Below are 21,437 nucleotides of genomic sequence, written 5' to 3' on the forward strand. Positions count from 1 at the left end.
AGAAAATACTGTACTAAGGGGGAATGCAGACTTTTAAAAGTAAAAGAGCCCATCTATGGAGGAGCATACCGATTAAGTGGCTACATTAGGGCAACAAATTTTCCCTTGCCTTCCTATTGCCATATGCCTGTCATCTTCCCCCTATAGTTTCCATTCACTGTTTCAAACATATGTTGCCACTTATTTGCCAGGAAAGGAATCTCTGACCTACCCTCTTTATGTATGATGAAATGGCAGACAGAATGGAGCCAGAGAGCGCACCATTAGCAGTTATTCACACTTCTGTTTTCTTTTAACTTCCTTTCCTCTAAAGTTTATTCCTCATATGCTAGGAGGGATGTGTAATCATAAAAACATCCGTGACTCATGCTTTAGAATATGGAACTGTAGCAATTCCCTGCACAAGAAAATGCTTCCCTCCTCCAAAGAGCTGCATGCTTCCTCCTCAAAAGACCATCTTTACAGCTCAGAGCTTGATCAGACATAGGTGAAGAGTTCCTTTGTCTAATCCTCACCAAACATCAACATAGTTTTCCTTTCTCACAATCTCTGCTAGAGTTCACCCAATACTTAACCACAGTTTTTTAATGAGACACCTGTTCCTGGGTTCAGACTGCTAGGGGATTGCCCTAAATCAAGAGGAGAAAACACAACAAAGATTAGTTAAGAGGAAGGGGTTTTCCACCAAAGATTAAGGGGATTTAAGGAGATAAATTGTGGATAAAATTGTATGTATAGTAACAAAAAAATGAATGTTTATTTCAATCTCTATTGTGTATTGATTATCTTCTTCTGGCTTATTGAAACCAATCTATGGGTCACAAAACATTGCCATGGGTTAATAGTTTTATAATTAATTATTGAACTAAATGTTCTTTAAACTATATCTGGCAGATACTACCAGGAATTTGACCATTTCTGGAAAAAGAGATTAGCCAAAAAAATAAGTATTGTCTATAAGCAGAAAAAAAAAAAAAAAAAAAAAACAGTACCTTGAAGAATCCACAAATATTACCATTTGTATGTCATGGGATATGGAAAAAATTTTTTAAAAGTCCTGTTGAGTGACAGCCCACTAAACCTATGAAACCAACTGCAAAGCAAGTTGGATTATGATTCATCCTTTAAAGGAGGATGTTCTTAGCTTTTCCATCATTGCACACAGGCAACTGCAAGTTGCCCCAAAGAACATGCCGTCATGCTTTAACCCAGGACAGCTAACAGTAAAATATAGCTATGTTTAGCCATACCGGCCACATAAAATATATACAAGCATTCTCAGTGTTATGAACACCTGACTTGTGAATGTCTCATTTATATAAAAAGCCAATCTACAATCTGCTCAAAGGGATGACACCTGGAAAGCAAGATTATTTCCAGAACTACTTAATTTTCTTCAGGCTAGTTGGCCTGGGGCTGCCATGGAAATGACAGGGAGGTATTCACCTGGAATCTAAAGTGGGAACCTGGAACACATTTGCTAATAAATATCATATTTTATATAGCACATATGCTCTCAGCTAGTCCACAAAAAGCTAGCTGACCCAAAATATAACTTAAACTCAATACAATTGCAAGCATATTGTTCTCTGCTTCATGTTGCAATATCCACACTATGTATAAACCTTGTGAGCTATGTTATTACCATGCTACAAAATCATCATACTCTTTCAGATATCTAACTATAGGTTTTTAGTTTTAATATGAGTTTAGTAAATCTCCTTCTGTTAGTATGGGAATCATACTAATAACATTGTCTCTATGGGGAAATATCTTACAGAGGAGTCTTTGAAACCCGTCTTTTCAAGATGGGGAACGTTCTATAATTTGAAAATTAAAGTATTTACTTTGCTCTAAGGAAGCAAATTGCCTTAATATCTAAACTCAAGAGTATGGGCTAGGGATACAGCTTAGTGTAGACTTTGCCTGACTTATATGAGACACTTTTTCAATCCCCAGAACTGGAAAAAAATAAAATAACAAAAAAGAAAATAAACCCAGAGTAAATTCAGTATTATTCTATGTTTCTTAAAGAAACTGTAAGCAACATAAAATAATAGTAACAAAGACTTTTTTAAAAAGGTAATAATTATAAATGAAAGCAGCACATATAAACTAACAGGTCAATGAATTATTCTCTGGAAAGATGTGACAATGGCCTAAGTCCTTGATGGATGAACAACTGGGGTGAGACTTCACCTGAACTTCTAAGTGCCACCCTCTGACATGCCTTTTTAGATGCAGTACTTCTTCCTTTGCACAAAAAAGGGCACTTCATGTACCCTGTATAATCTCCTTGTTCTTAACCAGTCAATCTCCTCTTCTATATTAATACCTTCCCATACAACTCATGGTTGTAAATTCTTTAAAGCAGAGATTTGTCTTACTTTCCACCACACACACACACACACACACACACACACACACACCAAAAAACAAAAAAACACAACTGACTGTAAAAATAGAGAGGAAAAGAACCAAGTTTACTGAAGTCTGGTTCAATATTAACTGATTTCTTTCTCTAAAATTTGTGTTACTTCACACAATAGGTGCTTAATAAATGAGTGCTGAATGTCTGGTCACTTATCCTCCATAGAAGAAAACTATAAAGCCGTTAATATTAACATTTGTGGATTCAGCAAAAAGGGAGCCAAATTTTTTAACCTCAAAATGACTTGATAGGGGGGCAAAATTTATAATTAAATTTTAAAATCTTATAATTTCATAAAGGGATGGTGGTGAACAAAAATTAATCTCAGCATAGAATTCTACTTCTATATAAAAAAGCAGTTATCTATACAGCATAAACAGTTGTAGAGATTAAAGCAACTAGAGGTCATTTTATCAAAGCAGTGAATTGTGATAATGTACACTAAAAGAATAAGGTATCTGCTTCCACCACTAAAAACCATAACCTTTAGATGTCTACTATGATAGAATTTCATACCTTAAAGTGTCTTTAATCTAGTCTTAGATCCATAAGATGTGGAATTCTATAAAATGGACAATAATATTTTTAGCTTATTGATAAAAAAATGCCTATATGCCAATTTTATCAATGGTGATATAACTACCTAAAAGCAGAAGCATGTTTTCAAACAAACCCTAGGTTTCCACCCAGGAACATTCTGAGAGAACAAACACAGAGTGTTTAGAAGATCTTAATCACCTCTAATTTGGTTCTCTTTGTGAAGATCTGCATCGACAGGGGTCTTTGTATACTTTGCAAAGAAAATTAAGGCCAATAATGCACCCAGAATTTTTTTTCTTTTTTTAGCGGGGGTGGGGGGGATATTAGGGATTGAACTTGGGGGCACTTGACCACTCAGCCATATCCCCAGCCCTATTTTTTGTATTTTATTTAGAGACAGGGTCTCACTGAGTTGTTTAGCACCTCACTTTTTGCTGAAGCTGGCTTTGAACTTGCTCCTGTCTCAGCTTCCCGAGCCACTGAGATTAGCATCAGAATTTTTAAAACATCAAATTTAGAATAATCCACTGAGCTCACAAGATTCACATGGGCATTACCCAGTGGCCAGATCAGCAATAAACTCTGATTGACTATAATAAGTCATTCATATTACTCTCTTTCCCTTTGACAGTTTGAGACAATAAGACATCAGAGCAAGTCTTTGGGTTAGGTGTATGAAAGTAAGGAACGGGGAACAGAGCTTATGGGGGAAGTTTTCCTGGCTCCTAAGGAGATACCAAAAGAGACTGTCCATTTTCTACCTCCCGGTTTTGCATGTTTGGATGAGATACCTGGAACTACACAGGTCATCCTGCTACCTATATGACAATGAAGCTATCAAGAAAAAAAGTTCAGAACCAGAAGATCACAGACAATATACTATGTCTGAAGCCTGCACCACATTTGGATGGTGATGATGATGATGATGATTACTACTGTGAGGTGATATATTTCACCACTGACTTGAGCTGGTAGCAGTCCAAGTTTTCTCCTGACTGTAACTTGAAGCACAGTGGCCAATGTGTCACTTTCCTTTGGTTATTTATATTACGAACCCACCTGAAGAATCGTGCACTATTTTCATGACAATTCTCAGAGGAGTCAAAAAGATTAAGTTTCCATATCCTGGGATACAGAACTATCTTCAATGATTGGAAATCTCTTATATTACATGTTACTGTAAGCAAAATTAGAGACTTGGTACTCTGCAAAGAGCTCCCTTATTTGAGATGCCTTCCACTTACAAACAGGTTTCCATCTGAAGCACCTGGAATGAGACTTCAATGACATCCTATGGCTCACAATGGTTCACTTAAGGCACGGGGCAAACTTCCTAAGCTCTCTTAGTTCATCTATCTTTATACCAGATTCTGAATTATGTATGTTTGCCTGAACTAAAAAGTAACAATTGAAAAGTCAGGAAGATAGGTATATTTAATATGACTTAATAAGGGGTAGTAGATAGATCATAGCTATCTCAGAAGCAGACAGATTTTCCTAGTAATGTATGAAACCATAGAAGACCAAAACATAAGCAGTTAAAGAGTAAAAGACTAAAAACTGTAAAGTTTTGCAAATTACTGAGCTCATATTTAAGATAATATCTACATGACAAAGCAGATGGAATGGCCAAAAAGGTTAAGGGATGTGAAGGCAGAGTAAAAGAGTCTAACAAGTATCTAATGTGTTTTAAAAGATTAAGAAGAGTAAAAGTTATTCAGAAGTCATTTTGAAAATTTAATATTGACTGAGAATTTCTTAAAGCTAAAGAAAGACACCACTCCAAAGACTCAAGACTCCTAAGAAAAACGAGGAAGAATAAAAGAAATCTGTACATAGTATGTCATGATGAAACTGTAGAATATCAAAGACAGAGAAAAAAAGAATGACAATTAGATTAATAACTAACTTCCAACATAACATAGAAAGCCAGGAATCAGTTGGAATATATCCTTTATGTGCTGACAGAAAACAAGAAATTTATACCCACTAAGAATCTTCCTAAGAAATAAAGACACGTTCAAATAATTTTAAAAAAATGAATGTGTGAAGAACAGAATTACATAAAAGAAACTTCAAAAGTCTGCATTTAGAGCAAAGGAAAGAACCCAGAAGCAAATCTGTAATTAAGAAGAAATGATAAACAAAGCAAGTGTAAGGGTGGTGGTATATCAAAATCAACAATGACTAAAACTACAATAATGGATGACAATATCCCGTGGAATGAAAAAAGATAGAACTACAACACGTGACAACAATAATACATAAATTGGGAGGGTATGCTCAAAGTTAAGTGTTCTAAAGTCTTAAATTTTATGCAAGATGATTGAGTTTTACACTTTGAGAATTTAAAATGTGGAAGAATTATAAGGTAATTAATCCCTAACAGAATGGAATACAATGTGTAATTTCCGAAGTTTACAGGGAGAAAATTAGTAAAGATAAAATTCAAACAAAGCCAAGAAATGAGAGAACAATAACCAAAAGGTGGTGTAAATTGAAAAAATGGCAAATACAAATATATCAACAATTACCATAAATAGAGATGACGTGATTCTGTTAAAAAAATAAATAAATAAAAACCAAATTAAACAGCAATATTAATTCCAACTAAGCGCTGTTCATGTGAAAACTTTCTAGCACATAAGAGTATAAAGATGAAAGTAAAGGTCAGAAAAATGATATACCAGAGAACTAATAATCAAAAGAAAGGTTATATACATATATCAGCTAAAATGAACTTTAAGATAAAAAGCATCTGCAAATCAGAAATTATATGATTAGGAGATTCCATTTCCTAGAAATAGTGTGGATTTACATGCATCTAAAACTATGGTCTTAAAAGATGTAAAGCAAGGACTAACAGAAAGAGAAAGACTCATCTACCATTTCAGGGGAAGATTCTAACAAAACTTCCCTTAATCATTAATAATTTAAACAGATAAAAACCAGTGAGGTTATATATTACAATTTTAACAACCCAGTTAGATTATATATACATCTATATATAGACATATATATGTATCTCTATATAGATATTTATATAAAATCTATATCTAATTGGGTTGTTTATACATATTTATTTTTTAGTTATAGTTGGACACAATACCTCCATCTTATTTATTTTTATGTAGTGCTGAGGATCGAACCCAGGGCCTCACATGTGTGACCCAAGCACTCTACCATCAAGCTATAACCCCAGCCCTGGATTATATTTTGTCTTCAAGCAAATAGTACATCTGTACAAAAAGTAACCACACAGTGGGACTATAAACCAAATATGACTATTTTCCAAGTGTTGATAACATATCCTCTGACTATAATGTCATCAATTACAAAAAGATACTATGTGTTTAAAGTATGATTCTAAATAAGTAATGCAACAAAGAGATCAAAGCCCTATACCATGGAAGAAAAAGAAAAAAAAAAAGGTTCTCAACTGAGCTACATTTCTTTTTTGTTTTTGCAATGAAATCTATAACATACCAACATTGACTCAATGAATACAATCATAGAATTTCTTTCCCTAAAAGATGCAAAAGTGAAGATCGTCTCTGCATCTCAACAAAGAATATTCTAAGGAGATTCTCCTTTACCTTACACAGCCAGTAAATAAAATTAGTGGTATGTAGGTAGTAAAGAGGGTATACCTAAAACATAAAGAGGCTCCATTTATTTTCAGTAATGGATTATATAGCAGCCTGTGTAAAGATTGTCATCAAAACAAACAGATGATTGTGGTGGCACATGCCTCCAATTCCAGCTACTTGGGAGGCTGAGGCAGGAGGACTGCAAATTCAGGGCCATCCTGGGCAACATAGTGAGACCCCATCTTAAAACAAACAAAAACAAAAATGAACAAACAAACCAGTTCATTCGTATTCAGTGTTTTGTTTGCTTGCAGCCCTATAAAATTTTTATCCGGTTACTATCTTTTTCTCTGGGAAGAACCTTTGGTAAGTCGTAACTACTTGTTAAGTAAATGACTCAAGAGAACTACCCTTTAGCAGCCACTGCAATATTTAATCACCCTTAAAAGAAACTTTCCTATTTAATTACAATGTCCTATACCTGTTTAGCTTTGATTTTCAGAGTGGACATTTCAATTTTTCAATAGATGCTGCTTTACACCCCTATTTCTCCAAAGATAGTACCCACAAGAAACATTAATACATAGCAGGGGTGGATTCCTCTGAGTTCTACTTTGTATAAATTATACTGCACTTCAATATGCAATTGAAAAGAAACTTTCTAACAAGGCCATGATTAATTGAAAATTGCTTTCAACATATTTCTCAATGGCTCAAAAGCTGTCTACTGTCTACAATATGACATTATAACTCAAAAAATCCATTGCTTGAATTTTAAGACCCATTCATAGTCTGGCCTCACCTTAGTTACAAACCCCTCAGCCAGGGTTACAAGGGCCCACCACATGTCTCACAGCCTGCAGCAGTCCAGTTCTGTTCCACTCAGTGATTCTAGTCAACATGACTCCTTTTACTCAGTCATTCTCCTTCCTGGAATTATTTACTCACCTCTCAAGGTCCAGATGAACTTTAACTTCTATTATTAGCACCTATCAGATAATGCTAGGTCTGACACTTTCACAAAAATTCACTTCACTAAACTCAGCATTCCAACTTATTATGATTAGTGGCTTTTGTACATTTGTTTCTTCTTTCTACCTAATCAAAATCTGGGAAGGGACATGCTTCACATTTCTTTCCCCTGCTGCCCCAAACTTAGCATAGTGTCAAACACACAGAAGGTGCTCAACCAACAGTTATTGAATACCTCTTTAAAGGACAGAATTGAAGCGGACTAGGCCCAACTCCAGCATACCATAAATCATTGTTTCCATGTGCGTACATACATGTACATGCAAACACACAGTATTTTGTTTGAATATTCCACCTCCCTCAATTTAGAAGGAAAGTGTAATGCCTTTTTAATCCACTAAATCCCGTTCCAGTGAACAAACATTATAAACAAGGATGGGGTTTTTTTCAGGAAGATCTCATACAGAAAGTGCAATTAGTTGTTGAAAGTCACTATTACTAGATGAAAAGAAAAGAGTACATAGCCTTTGGAAAGTAGATTCTTCACTCTTGATCTAAGATTCCATTGTTCTTCATTTTCTGTTATAGTTGTTGGGGAGTGTATATGAAAGCCCCATATGTACAGACATAGTAGGTGTATGTGGGTGTTCTGAGAAAAGAGAAGAAAAAGGTAAAGATACCTATTCTGTTCTTCTGTCAATCTTCTGTACATCACATGTGGAGATCAGTCTCAGAGCCTAAAGTGGAAGTCACTGAGAATCAATATTAGGTCCCCAGCAAATGGTCCTCCAAACTTCAGTGTGAATAAGTGAGCTAGGACAGGCTCTTTGGGAAAAACATCATAGAGCAGTAGCCAATTCATGGTAACTGAAAGTTGTTTCTGCACGTTTCAAAACTCAGTTGGAACCGTTTTTATTAACATTGATTATGTTTAAAAAGAAATCAGCACTATTTTAAACAATGTTTTACCAAGAAGTCACTGTGAACCCAGAGCTGATGGCTGAAAGGAACTGCCCCTGCAGTTTTTATTCCTTATGCCCACAGGCTGTCAGAGCAGTATCAAGACACAATTTCTCCCACTTGCATGGTTAAAAACCTTTCCACAGGTGAAATTTCCTTAGCAAATATTTACAGTCAGGTATAATAAAGAAACAATTAAATGGAAGAAAAAAATAGTTTTGGACCCAGGACTTATCAGTATTTTGCTGATTCAAATGAATGAGAGCCAAAATTGATTACTGTAAATGCATCTCATGACATCCTATACACATATTTATTTGCTTCAATGGCTGTGAAATTAATGGCACAAAAATGAACCAGAAGCTAACAGCCAATAGGTGTGAGTAGTCTGTTCATGATTGTTCTTTCTCTTTCTGGATTCAAAGCACTTCTTTTCATTCATGTTCTCATACATCAGGTTTGTAGAATACCACTCTTTTCCATGTGTTTTGCTAGTCTTCATACAGAATGCCATAAAGTTTTCTGGGATAGGAGGTTTGAGACATCAGAGATAAGAGGGCTGGGCAGAGTGACTGGTGCACAGTAGGCGCTCAATAAAATGTCAACAATTCCTTTCCTATCGTCTGGACCTTCTTTCTAGAAGTGGCATATTTGAGCTGTGAAACTTTTATCATGCAATTGTATAATACATTTGATGAGATTCTGAAATTTATGTTTTAATCTAAAAAGATAAACAACTTATAGGTTCAGAGTTAGCAATAACTGTAATCAATTTAAAACATGGTATGGGAGAATTTTAAGTGATCTGTTCCACTGCATTTCTGTTATTGTTGATTAGCACTGTTAGTGCCATAAACAAAGAGCGAGACACATAGAAAAGGAGAAGTGGGGAAGGCAGATAGAGAAAATTGTGTGCAACGGAAACACTAAAATTCTGGGGAATAGAAGCACTGCATTCTGGACTGAGCTCTTACCATCTGGGACTCAGTTCCATGAACTATAAGATGATCTTCAAGATCCATTCTCATTCTACTACCTCACAGCACAGGCCCAACGAACAAAGTGGCAAATAAGAGACAAAATGTTTTGTGATTCCAAATTAGTACTTTTATCCTAGAAGTCCATAAGTGATTTCCCAGAATTTACTAGTTCTGTGATCTTGGTTGGACAAGTCACTTAACCTCCCTGTTCTTTAGTTAACTACCTCACAGGGTCATTATGTGAATCAAAGCTGGTATCACATGTGAAGCATGTAGTACCTGGCATCCAATAAACATTGAATATACCATCTATTATTGTTATTTCTTTTGTTATTATCATATCAAAAATGCAATACAACTGATCCTAAATTATCACTGAAGAAGTACACCATGTTGTTTTAAGAAGGCTGGTGTTCACTAAGCTCCATGACTCAACAGAGTGATGTCGTTGTCTAAACATAAGAAACTCTGTTTATATAAATAAACATGCACTCACACATAACATAAAGTGGGGGAGATAACTCTGATACTGCTATAATAATTTATTCATTCTGGAACACCAAACTTATGGATGAAGGGTGTGAAATGATTCAAATTAGATCAAATAGAAAGAGCTGAAGAACAAACCGTTTTCAAAGACTTAAAAGGCCGTCATATCAAAGCAATGTATTTGTTCAATACGTTTGCATGCAAAAACCAGGAGCCATCTCTGGAGTTGGGTAGCATTGGCTAAAGTTAGTGGGATAAAACTATGAAGTTCTCATTTGAGAGAGAATTCAGACTTAAGGGCGGACACAAAAGTTGGTTTTTCTTCCAGTCCTGTTTTTATTGTTGCAGGTTGGATAGCGAGTGACATAAATTATAATAGCATTTCTCATATACACAATAACCAATGGCAAGAGTGAAAGATAATGGGGTTAAATGACAATACTGAAATTAATATTTAAAGCCCATATCCCTCAATTAGATTTTTGGCTAGAACTGCCAGCATGTGACCAATTTTAGTGGCTTGAGTTGATAAACAATGATCTATAGATCTTTAACTTAAAAGAAGTACAATTACAGAATGCCATTTATCAATAATACAAGTAACAATAAATGTTGGCAAGGATGTGGGGAAAAGGTACACACATACATTGCAGGTGGGAATACAAATTGATACAACCACTCTGGAAAGCATTATGAAGATTCCTTAGAAAACTTGGAACGGAACTACCATTTGACCCCATTAATCCACTCCTTTGGTTTATATCCAAAGGGCTTAAAATCAGCATGTTTCAGTGATGCAGCTACATCATTATAGCAACTCAATTCATAATAGCTGAACTATGGAATTAACCTAGGTTCCCTTTAACAGATGAATGGATAAGAAAAATGTGCCATATATAAAAAAGGAATACTGCTCAGTCATAAAGAATAATAATATTATAGAAGTCACAGGTAAATGGGTGAAACTGGAGACTAACATGCTAAGTGAAATAAGCCAATTCCAAAGAACCAAAGCCTGAATGTTCTTTCTGATATGTGGATGTTAACACACAATAAAGGGGCGTAGAAATACAGATTCACTGTATTAGATAAAGGGAAATGAAGGGAAGAGAGGAGGGATGAGAATAGGAAAGACAGTAGAATAAACTGGACATAACTTTCCTATGTACATCTATAAATACATGACCAGTGAAACTCCACATCATGTTCAACCACAAGAATGAGATCCTAATAAGTTATACTCCATGTATGTATAATATGTCAAAATACACTCTATGTCTACATCTAAAAAGAACAAATTTTAAAAAGTACAATTAAAATTGCATGTCTTTTTATTACTATTACTATTATTATTTGTTCTCTTAGTTGTACATGACAGCAGAATGCATTTCAATTCATTGTACACAAATGAAGCACAACATTTCAATTCTCTGGTTGTACTTGGTGTAGAGACACACCATGTGTACCTAGGGTAATGATGCCCATCCCATTCTACCATCTTTCCTACCTCCATAATCCCTCCCCACCCTCCCCTTTCCCCGATCCAAAGTTCCTCCATTCTTCCCATGCCCTTGCCATCACAGATCAGCATCAACTAATCACAGAAAACATTTGGCCTTCAGTTTTTTTGGAATTGGCTTACTTGCTTAGCATAATATTCTAAAACTCCATCCATTTACTTGCAAATGCCATAATTTTATTCTCTTTCAATTCTGAGTAGTATTCCACTGTGATTGATATATATATATATATATATATCTCACAGCTTCTTTATCCATTCATCTATTGATGAGCATCTAGGTTGTGTTCCACAGTTTAGCTACTGTAATTCAGCTGCTATAAACATTCATGTTGCTATGTCACTATAGTATGCTGATTTTAAGTCCTTTGGGTATAGACTGAGGAGTGGGATAGCTGAGTCAAATGGTGGTTTCATTCCAAGTTTTCTGAGGAATCTCCACACTGCTTTCCAAAGTAGTTGCACCAATTTGCAGTCCCACCAGCAATGAATGAATGTACCTTTTCCCTCACAACCTCTCCAACACTTATTATTGCTTGTATTCTTGATAACTGCCATTCTGACTGGGGTCAGATGAAATCTTAGCTTTCATTTGCATTTCTCTAATTACTAAAAATGTTGAACACTATTTCATGTATTTGTTGATTGTTTTTATATCTTCTTCTAAGAAGTGTCTGTTCAGCTCCTTAGCCCATTTCTTGATTGGGTTGCTTGTTTTGGGGGTATTAAGTCTTTTGAGTTCTTTATCTATCCTGGAGATTAGTGCTCTATCTGACATGCATGTGGTAAAAGCCTCCCATACTGCAGGCTCTTCGCCTCAATGATTGTTTCCTTTGCCGAGAAGAGGCTTTTTAGTTTGAATTCATCCCATTTGTTGATTCTTGATTTTACTTCTTGTGCTTTAGGAGTCTTGTTAAGGAAGTTGGGGCCTAATCTGACCTGATGAAGAATTGGGCCTACTTTTTCTTCTATTAGGTGCAGGGTCTCTGGTCTAATTCCTAGGTCCTTGATCCATCTTGAGTTGAGTTTTGTGTATGACAAGAGAGAGAGGTTTAATTTCATTTTGCTACATACGGATTTCACGTTTTCCCAGCACCGTTTGTTGAAGAAGCTATCCTTTCTCCAATGTATGTTTTTTGTGCTTTTGTCTAGTCCAAGGTAACTGTATGCAAGTGGGTTGGTCTGAGCCTTCTATTCTGTACCATTGGTCTACAGTCTATTTTGGTGCCGATACCATGCTTCACATTTTTTTTTTTTTTGCTAAGGATTGCTTTGGCTATACTGAGTCTTTCATTTTTCCAAGTGAATTTCATGATTGCTTTTTCTAGTTCTATGAAAAAATGTCATTGAGATTTTAATAGGAATTGCATTAAATCTGTATAAGAGTTTTGGTAGTACGGCCATTTTGACAATATAAATTCTGCCTATCCAAGAGCATGAGAGATCTTTCCATCTTCTAAGGTCTTCTTCAGTTTCCTTTTTCAGTGTTCTGTAGTTTTCATTGTGGAATTATTCTACCTCTTTTGTTAGATTGATTCCCAAGTATTTTATATTTTTTGAGGCTATTTTGAATGAGGTGGTTTTTCTAATTTCTCTTTCAGTGGATTCATCCTTTATGTATAGAAATGCATTTGATTTATGGGTATTGATTTTATAATTAAAATTGTATTTCTAATCCTTAAGTTGATAACTAGCTCATTATATTATAAACTAGTTCTGCAGTAAGCATGACCTAGGTAAATTACTCTATTAGTTAGCACTTCAGATATATTCCTTTTGACAATTCTAATCACATTTTTTAATTATCCCAAGTTTCATGTTTCCCAAAAGAAACATGCAGACTCATAAAATAGTGCCTCAGTTATCAATTTACTATATGACCTTGGGACAAGTCCCTTAACCTCTATAAGCTCCATTTATCCCATCTATTTTAAAAGAGGGAATGGGGAGTACAAATTAATAGATGTTTTCTAAAGCCTTTACATTAACAAAAAAGAGATTTTAGGAAGAGATCATCCTTCATATAAAATCCTAAGCATAATTCTTATTTCTTAATCTGTTGATTATTTTTTCCAGTGAAGACATTTTTAGTCGTAATATAGGAAAGCATCTCTTCCAATCCTATTTTTTATGTTGCAGACTAGTGACTGCTCCTATGAGCCAGTTTTGTTCTGGAAGAAACTGTCAGAGTGTTTTATAGTTAAAAACCACCTTCATATCAAGCAATTGACTATGTAAATAATGGACAAAAGGGAACTAGGGACAAAAAGAGAGATTATAAAATGTCTCCTGTATAAAAATAATATTGGGAAAAACTATTTAACTCTTTCCCCCCTTTATTTCTTTCTTTCTTTCTTTTTTTTTTTTGCAGCACTGGAGAGAACTAAGGGCTTATGTGTGCTGTGCAAGCACTCTGCCACTGAGCTACACTGCCAGCCCATTTAAAAAAAAATTTTTTTTGAGACAGGGTCTTGCCAAATTACCCAGGCTGGTCTCAAACTTGAGGTCCTCCTGCCTCAGCCTGAGTAGCTGGGATTTTAGGCCTATGCCAAAGTGCCTAGCTACTTTCTTTTCTTTACTTTCTAAATTCTTTATCTTCTCAGATCTTCTAGACCCCTCCAGGTGCATTTATTTGATAATAAATTTATTTTCATGCATTCCTGTGTATTTCATTCCAAATAAAAGAAAACATATGAATTCAACTTACCTATTTTCCCCTTAATTATTCAACTATTCCACAGACATCCTAAACTACTTCAAAGACTAAAAGAAATTATTCCATCCAGAAAATCCTATTGAACTGTTTAATCCGTAGGTCTTTCTCCACAAATATTTTTACCCTGACATCAAATTCCACATCTACATGGAAAAATCTGTCAAAGTAGTTTCTTTAAAAATGCATTACTTAAGATATGGGGTGCAAACAATTTGATGAGGTCCCTTTAAATAAACAGGACCAGATAAAGCATTAAGAACAATCTGTACTGGCAAGGGACAAGGAGATGACCTAATAATAGGTCTTTTCCGCCTTTAATTTCTGTGATTCAAGGGTTTTTTACTCCTACAGTAATACTTGTGAGTTCAACAATTTCTCAAAACTATTATTAGTTACCAAGGAAACACAAAATGTTTTCAGGAATAAATAAGCAAATGGACTGGACCTAAATAATAGGCTTTTCCTGCTTCCCATGTAATGGTGGCGTCATATTATTGGCTCTTCATTCTCTCCAAGTCATCCTGCTCACCTACTGGAATGCTTGTTCACTGAAGTCCCATAGCCAACCCCAGAATCCATGTCAACCAAGACCAGATCTCCTGGATTGACATAAGATTCCTTCTTAAATACAGATTTCCTTGCTTCACTAGGTGAAGAACAAAACCATGGCAATATTAGGGTGCTATCAGGCTTTGGCTGGCTTTGTGACCTCTATTTCCAGGGAGAATATGTACATATGTGCTTTTAAATGACCTGGCAAATACAGAAAAGCAGCTGACATGATTAAAATACATATAATAAAGGTACAAAGATACATAATACACATATTCTCTCTCTCTCTCACACACACACACACACCCCACAGAATGAAAACAATTGTTTTCAAATGTTTAGAAAACATAGTATGTTGAACTCTTAATAGTTGGCAGTATTCATACAGTAATAGTATGTGTAAAATTTTTTGCTTACTTTTCTGCATTTGCAAACCATGAGAATAACTACTACTTTTAGAGTAAAAACAAAAACAAACTATTTAAATTAATTTTAAAACCAAATAATATCATTCACTTCAATATTAATAGTTTCTCATTTTCTAGTTTTATTACTGACACTCTTGCTACTGTAATCAGACCCAGTTAGCTCTAGTTGCTGTCCTACAATCAAAGTCAGCTGAAGTATTGAGCAGAAATAGGTGTAGGGCTTCTGGAAACTTCAAGCACTGCCTTGCCTGAGGAGTGATATTATTTTATGTGGGTATCTGTATTGTCAGAGCCAAGCAGATGGCACCTGGGAAACAGAAGGAAGTTGGAAAGGAAAAAATTAGAAAAAGAAATGATCCAGGAATGCAGTGCAAGTGCTTTTACTTTAAGATATCCATCCCTATTTGCATCATAGTCTATAGTTGCCAATATGTGGTGCTCAGTCTCTTCAGCCTTCTTCCAAAGCTATGTAGCTTCAGAGCTGAAGGCATCAGCACTGAACACCAGCAGTTAACTGGTGTTCAGCGGTAAAGCTGCTTTGAAAGAAGCTGCCAGTAAGCTGTTAGGAAGTTAGCACCAGAGGCTCATATTCCAGCCAATCCAACTGTCACCTAAAGCAATGGCTTATGGAGCTCTGCCTCTCCTCAGGCCATCTGGGGTTCATCCCCACTTGGTTCAGATTAGCATACAGACTCAGGTACATACAACATTTGCTGTTTTTCTTTGGGTGTTATAGTAGTCCTCCTTTATCCGCAGAAGGTAATGTCCCAAGATGTTCTACAGATGCCTGAAACTGAGCATAGTACTAAATCTTATGTAAAGTATGCTTTTGCTATACCCATGTGACTATAATAAATTTTCATTTATATAGTGGCATAAATTGATGTGAACATACTTTATATACAGAGATATGAAAAATTGTGCTGTATATGTATAAGGATTGTAATGCATTCCACTGTTGTTGTGTATTTAAAAAAATAATAAAATCAATAAAAAGAAAAAAATAAATTTTCATTTATAAATTAGGCATAGCAAGAGATTAATAAGTAATAATAATATAAAACTATTATAAAATATACTGTGAGAAAGTTATTTAAAACTTATGAATTGTTTCCATTTACTGTTTTCTGAAAACAAGATTAAGGGGGGAGGGTTATTATATAGTTTCCACATGTATTATCTCACTGAAGCAAAAGAACAAATGTGTCACCCTGAAAGTCATTAGCAGCATCTCATAGCCTGCAATAGAGCTCCTAGGGAACAGAACACACCACCCCTTCACCTATGAAAGAACCAGTGTGAAAGCTGAGGATTCAGTAAATTACAAATTCTCTGGCACTTTTTGGATAACAAAGAAGAAACAGAGACAAGGAGAGAAGAAATAAAAGAAAAGAAGAGCATTCACTTCACAAAGAGGAACTGGCTTGACATACTTAGTAGCATATTAATTGTATTTTAACACAGTTATATAATGATGGTTTAGTAGTGACTGACTTTACTAATGACATCAGTTGCTGTGCTAACTTCCTCCATTAGCTTAAACCAAGGGGAACTACTGATATTCAGCTATATATTTGACTGTATAAAAAAGTAATTTCCTATAGTTAAGGCCAGATGACATTTCCTGGCTTCCAGTCTTATCACCTACAAACCTCTTTTCCCATATTAGAAACTAGCTCTGTAGACAAATTCCTTTGTACCATTTCTAAATAACACCTTAAAGCTATTGCTGATTTTTTTAGGCCACAAATTTAGATTACTAATTGTAGAAACGATCTTAATTTTTAGATATACTTATATATAAGAAATTCCTGATAACAAAATGAAATGAGTCATACAATAATTGAACAGAACTAGGCTAGGAAGTAAAATTTTCTCAGCCAATTTTAAGGTATGGTGGCCATAACTCTACTACATAATACATACTTATCAGATGCTAAAAGAAAAAAGAAATACATCTCAAATGAATTTCAGGTAGACAAAGGGAAAGAAATGAAATGTCTACTCATCAACTCATGTGGCCAAAAAAGAGTATAATGCATACTGCTGGCTGGAGACTGCAAGACATAAACTCAAATAGCTCTTATGTCAGACAAATGTTCTGCTTTCTCAAAACTGTTGACTCATGTAAGAAAATTATCATGATACTCTAATTTTATTAGAAGAATACACTTTGCTGCTACCTCCAAAAAATGTCTTAGTAAATACATAAATAAATGATGTCTTCGATGTGAATGACACCCTTTACGATTAGTGGCTCTGCTTATGTGGCCTGCAAAGAGGGTGTGTCTTAGCTTTCATCCTTCAACATATTCAGTCTGAAAAACAAAGATTTAAGTTTCTCCATTAAATCAGAATACTTATTTATTACCAACAGAATCTCTGAGAGATTCTGAATAAATCATTACAAGAAGATAAGTCTCAGACTGTATAAAACACTGACTTACATCCTTCTATCTATGAAAACTTGATCAAGCCATTTCACCCTGCCAAATGTGTTTCTTCATCTGAAAAACAAGGACAACATCATCTCAAAATGTGTTGTGAATATTCAGTGATGGAATGCATATGGAGCGTAAGCATGGTCACTAGCTTGATCAAAAAGCTCAATAAGAGAGGGTTATTATTGGTTACTGAATAAAGTGGTCACATACCATGACCTTAATTGGAAAGCTGAGTCATAGCTCATGAGAGACTCCAGGGAGTAACAGAGCACCTTTCAAGGCAGACAAGGAGTAAGAACTTTAGAGAAGTATTGTACCACTCAAAGTCTTTATTTTCAGAAAAGCGTTAAAGAAAAGTAGAAAATAATATCAATATATTTCACAGGGAGACTAGGAAATCAAAAGAATGAAAATGAATGCAAAGCACAAGTACAAAAAAATTTAACTTTGGAGTATTAAAGTACTTTATGCTATCATTTTGGGGCTGAGATTCAGGTGTTTGTGCAGCTTTCATGACCATCATTTTAATTAAACTGTAATAAAAACTTAGCACAATCAAAAAGCATGTTTAATAAGTACAAGGCAACCACAGAAGACAAAAACAATTACAATGCAATTCATGAACATAGGGCAAAGTAATAAACCAAATCATCATCTAAAATGTTAATACAAAACTACAAATTTTAAATTCAGCTGAAGGATATGGTCATTCACTTCTTTTTAAACAGTAGATATGAAAAGCAACAACAAGTTTAGTTTAGGCTTCCCTATAGTAGAATGACCCAGAAGTACTGGCAAAACTGAGTGTCTACTTGAGCAGAGGACACAATCTTATTTTTGTGCCCTGCATCATTTCCAATAACTATATGATTCTTCAACCATCCTTTCTCCACTCCACACTAAGAAGAAACAAGCAGATTATTTTCATTATTCCTATTTGACAAAACATATGGGAACAATAATTCTACAGACATGTGTACATCATAATAGGAAGCAACCCTATTTTAATGTAATTTAAAACGGTTTTTAAATAGACTCAAGCTACTAAAACTACTTAACTCACCTGAGATTTGCAAATAAGGCTGTCACATTCCTAGTTTATTTAGCAGATTCATATATTTGGGCTAGGAATTTAGAGATTACATCTCTTGTTGATACTCAAGATAATTAGGAGGCTTATTCTCATTTACAAGAACAGGATTACACAAGTAAATATGCCCCATCCTAGAGGATACTAGGCTTAATTCAGTCATATTTGGCCAGTTTCTTTTTTCTTCTTTTATATTTTTGTCTTTTATATTTTGTCTTATTTTGTTTGCTGGTATAAGAGAAAAAATAAGTTAAAACTGGTTCTAAGATTCTATTTTTATACTTTTTCTTGCAAATAAGTACAGCACGAAACACTTAATTTCTTTTAAAATATTTTCCCTGCCAAATAATCTTATTCATTTTAACTGCTTTCGTTAAAACACAGGCATGCAGAAATGAGGAACCAGAAGGTTCTTTCAGTGAAAACATCGAAAAACTCAGATTTCATCTGGCCTTCCCATCATCACTTGAAGAATTGTTTTGTAGTTACATCATCAGGAAATAAAATACTATCCTCTGAGGACCCCAACTCTTTACAAAGAGGAAAAAGAGGGTTTGAAGTTTAAATCACCCGATATGGCCAAAACCCCTCTCTCTCTCCCTCTCTCTCTCTTTCTCTCTCTCTGTCCCTCTCTCGAGTCTTCCCTCAGCAACCAAAAAACAAATATAACAAAAATGTATTTACAAAGGTTTATATAAAAATAACAAAACATGCATTTAAAAATGCAAACTCATTAAAGAAGTTAGGGATCCAAAGGGAAAAAAGTTAGGAGCCTTTGATCGCCCTTGACCCCAATCACTGGGCTAGCCTGGAGGGAGGGCGCGGGCGTTCCGACCCACAGCCCAGTTCCGCCACCGGGCGCGGAGGACCCACTGTCCATTCACACCGCCTAGACGTCCGCGGAGCAGGGGCTCATCGCCGCGCCGCAGCAGCCGACGGTCTGGCTGTCACCGGCGCCCCCGCCGCCCGCGCCGCACATGCGGAGCGCCTTATAAGGCTGCGCAGTGACGTAACGCCCATAGGCCGGGCGCGCTCGCCGTCCCGCTCGCATTGTTCGGGCGACTCCCGGAGCGCGCACAGCCCGCTCGCAGCGCGGCGCGACAGCGGCCCCGGCTCGGCCCGGCCCGGCCCCGCCCGGCCCGGCGCAGGCAGCTCAGGTAAGCCCGGAGAGCCGCTCCGCTCCTGTGTGGGGCACTGCTGTCAGGGAGCTAGGGCGCGTGTCTGTAGGTGGCTTTTAACCTTGTCTCAGCATCACGAACTCCAGACAGGTTTCGCAAAGCGCATCCAATGAAGTCTAGCTTCAAAACCCTTTCGACTCAAAGGAGACCTAAGTAAAAAGTTTTCTCCACCGGAGAAAACAGGTTTGGGGTTTAGAATTTAATGTGGAGAAGTGAGGTTTGACTGTTACATACACTTTCCAAGTGGGCTGCACATTAAATCTTTTGTATGGAGAAATCTTTTGGGGAAAGGGTGGGGTAATAACTCTACCTCCCTATCTTATCGCTCCTCGGAACTTTAACTCGCTCACGTCTTAACAAGAGCAGAGTGCAAAACACTGCCACATGGTAGTGAATTTGTTAGTGCCGGTTTTCTTATTTTTCTGTGTAAATTTCACTATAAAACACTAGAGAAATACTGTTGGTAATACATCTTGGAATTAGGATGAAGCCAATAAAAACTCAAAATCTTTTTAAGTTTCAAAAATCTTATACTGTTCTTTTCTTAAAAAGCACATGTCAAATATGTGCAAGAAAGTAAGTACCAACAGTTGTGAGTTCTTTCAGCTTCGACTCCAAACACTGGTAAATGGCAAGCTTGACTTAAAGCTATCATCTCTAAAGTCATATTTTAGATAATATGTAAAATATACTAATTTACAGGTGAAGTCTATGAGAATAATTTTAATCACTGGTATATTGAACCATTAATAGTCACATGAAGACTCTGAACAGGAAATTATAAATGAATCCTTACAGTGTGATCAAGTGTTCACTTGGTAGTCACTGAAAATCGACATATTTACTTTTCAAACTAAAAATCAGCACAGGAATTAAAAATAAAAGATTATGTTATGTCAAGTTTAGAACAGTGGAATAGGAAATGAAAAACTGACTTCTAGCTCAAAATTTATCTAGTCTGAACATACATTGTAAAACAAAACTTTAAGAATGGTGTGCAGAAATATTTCCCTTTTTAGTTAGTTTTTATGTTTTGTAAGCATACACAATACAAATTCATAATCCATAGGCTGTTATTATATTGGCTTACTCTGAAAACTGTATAATGCTTAATATTGTTGGCACTATGTTTAGTAAAAGTTTAACAAAAAAAGTACTTTAATTATCTGAGGTGTATGGGTGTGTTGTGAATTTACATTTTATTTATATTTGTCAAAAATGAGAAAAATGTGAGATTCATCATTTGAAACAACATTTTTTTAAAAATGCTCAAAATTTGGGAATTACCAGTAATTCCTGTTGGGCTTTTTTTTTTTTTTTTTAATTGATGCCTACCATTTTTGTTTCTTCAGGGTTTTTTTTTTTTTTTTTGTTTTGCTTTGCTTTTGCTAATTTTGTTTAGAGCAAAGCAAGACTTGGTTTTTGTATTCTAAAAGAAAAATTATATGTTATTTGGCCTGAAGATAGGCTATACAAACTGCAGGTTAGTACTGAGAAGTAAGTGTTCCTCAAAACTATTATTTCAAACCCAGGGAAGCCTACCATAAT

General features: G+C 35.6%; 2 protein-coding genes across 3 annotated transcripts in view; one reads left to right on the forward strand and one right to left on the reverse strand.

Annotated features, from left to right (window-relative positions):
• Cmss1 (cms1 ribosomal small subunit homolog) overlaps positions 1-21,437 on the reverse strand; it is a 331,345-nt gene that overhangs the window by 262,155 nt on the left and 47,753 nt on the right. The window lies entirely within an intron of this gene.
• Filip1l (filamin A interacting protein 1 like) overlaps positions 19,773-21,437 on the forward strand; it is a 45,961-nt gene continuing 44,296 nt past the window's right edge. Inside the window, exon 1 of the mRNA XM_027943249.2 lies at positions 19,773-19,868. The gene's annotated coding sequence lies outside the window, so the exon portion shown is untranslated. The remainder of the gene's footprint in view (positions 19,869-21,437) is intronic.

The sequence above is a fragment of the Marmota flaviventris genome, chromosome 8, assembly GCF_047511675.1.
Source record: "Marmota flaviventris isolate mMarFla1 chromosome 8, mMarFla1.hap1, whole genome shotgun sequence".
Lineage (NCBI taxonomy): Eukaryota > Metazoa > Chordata > Mammalia > Rodentia > Sciuridae > Marmota > Marmota flaviventris.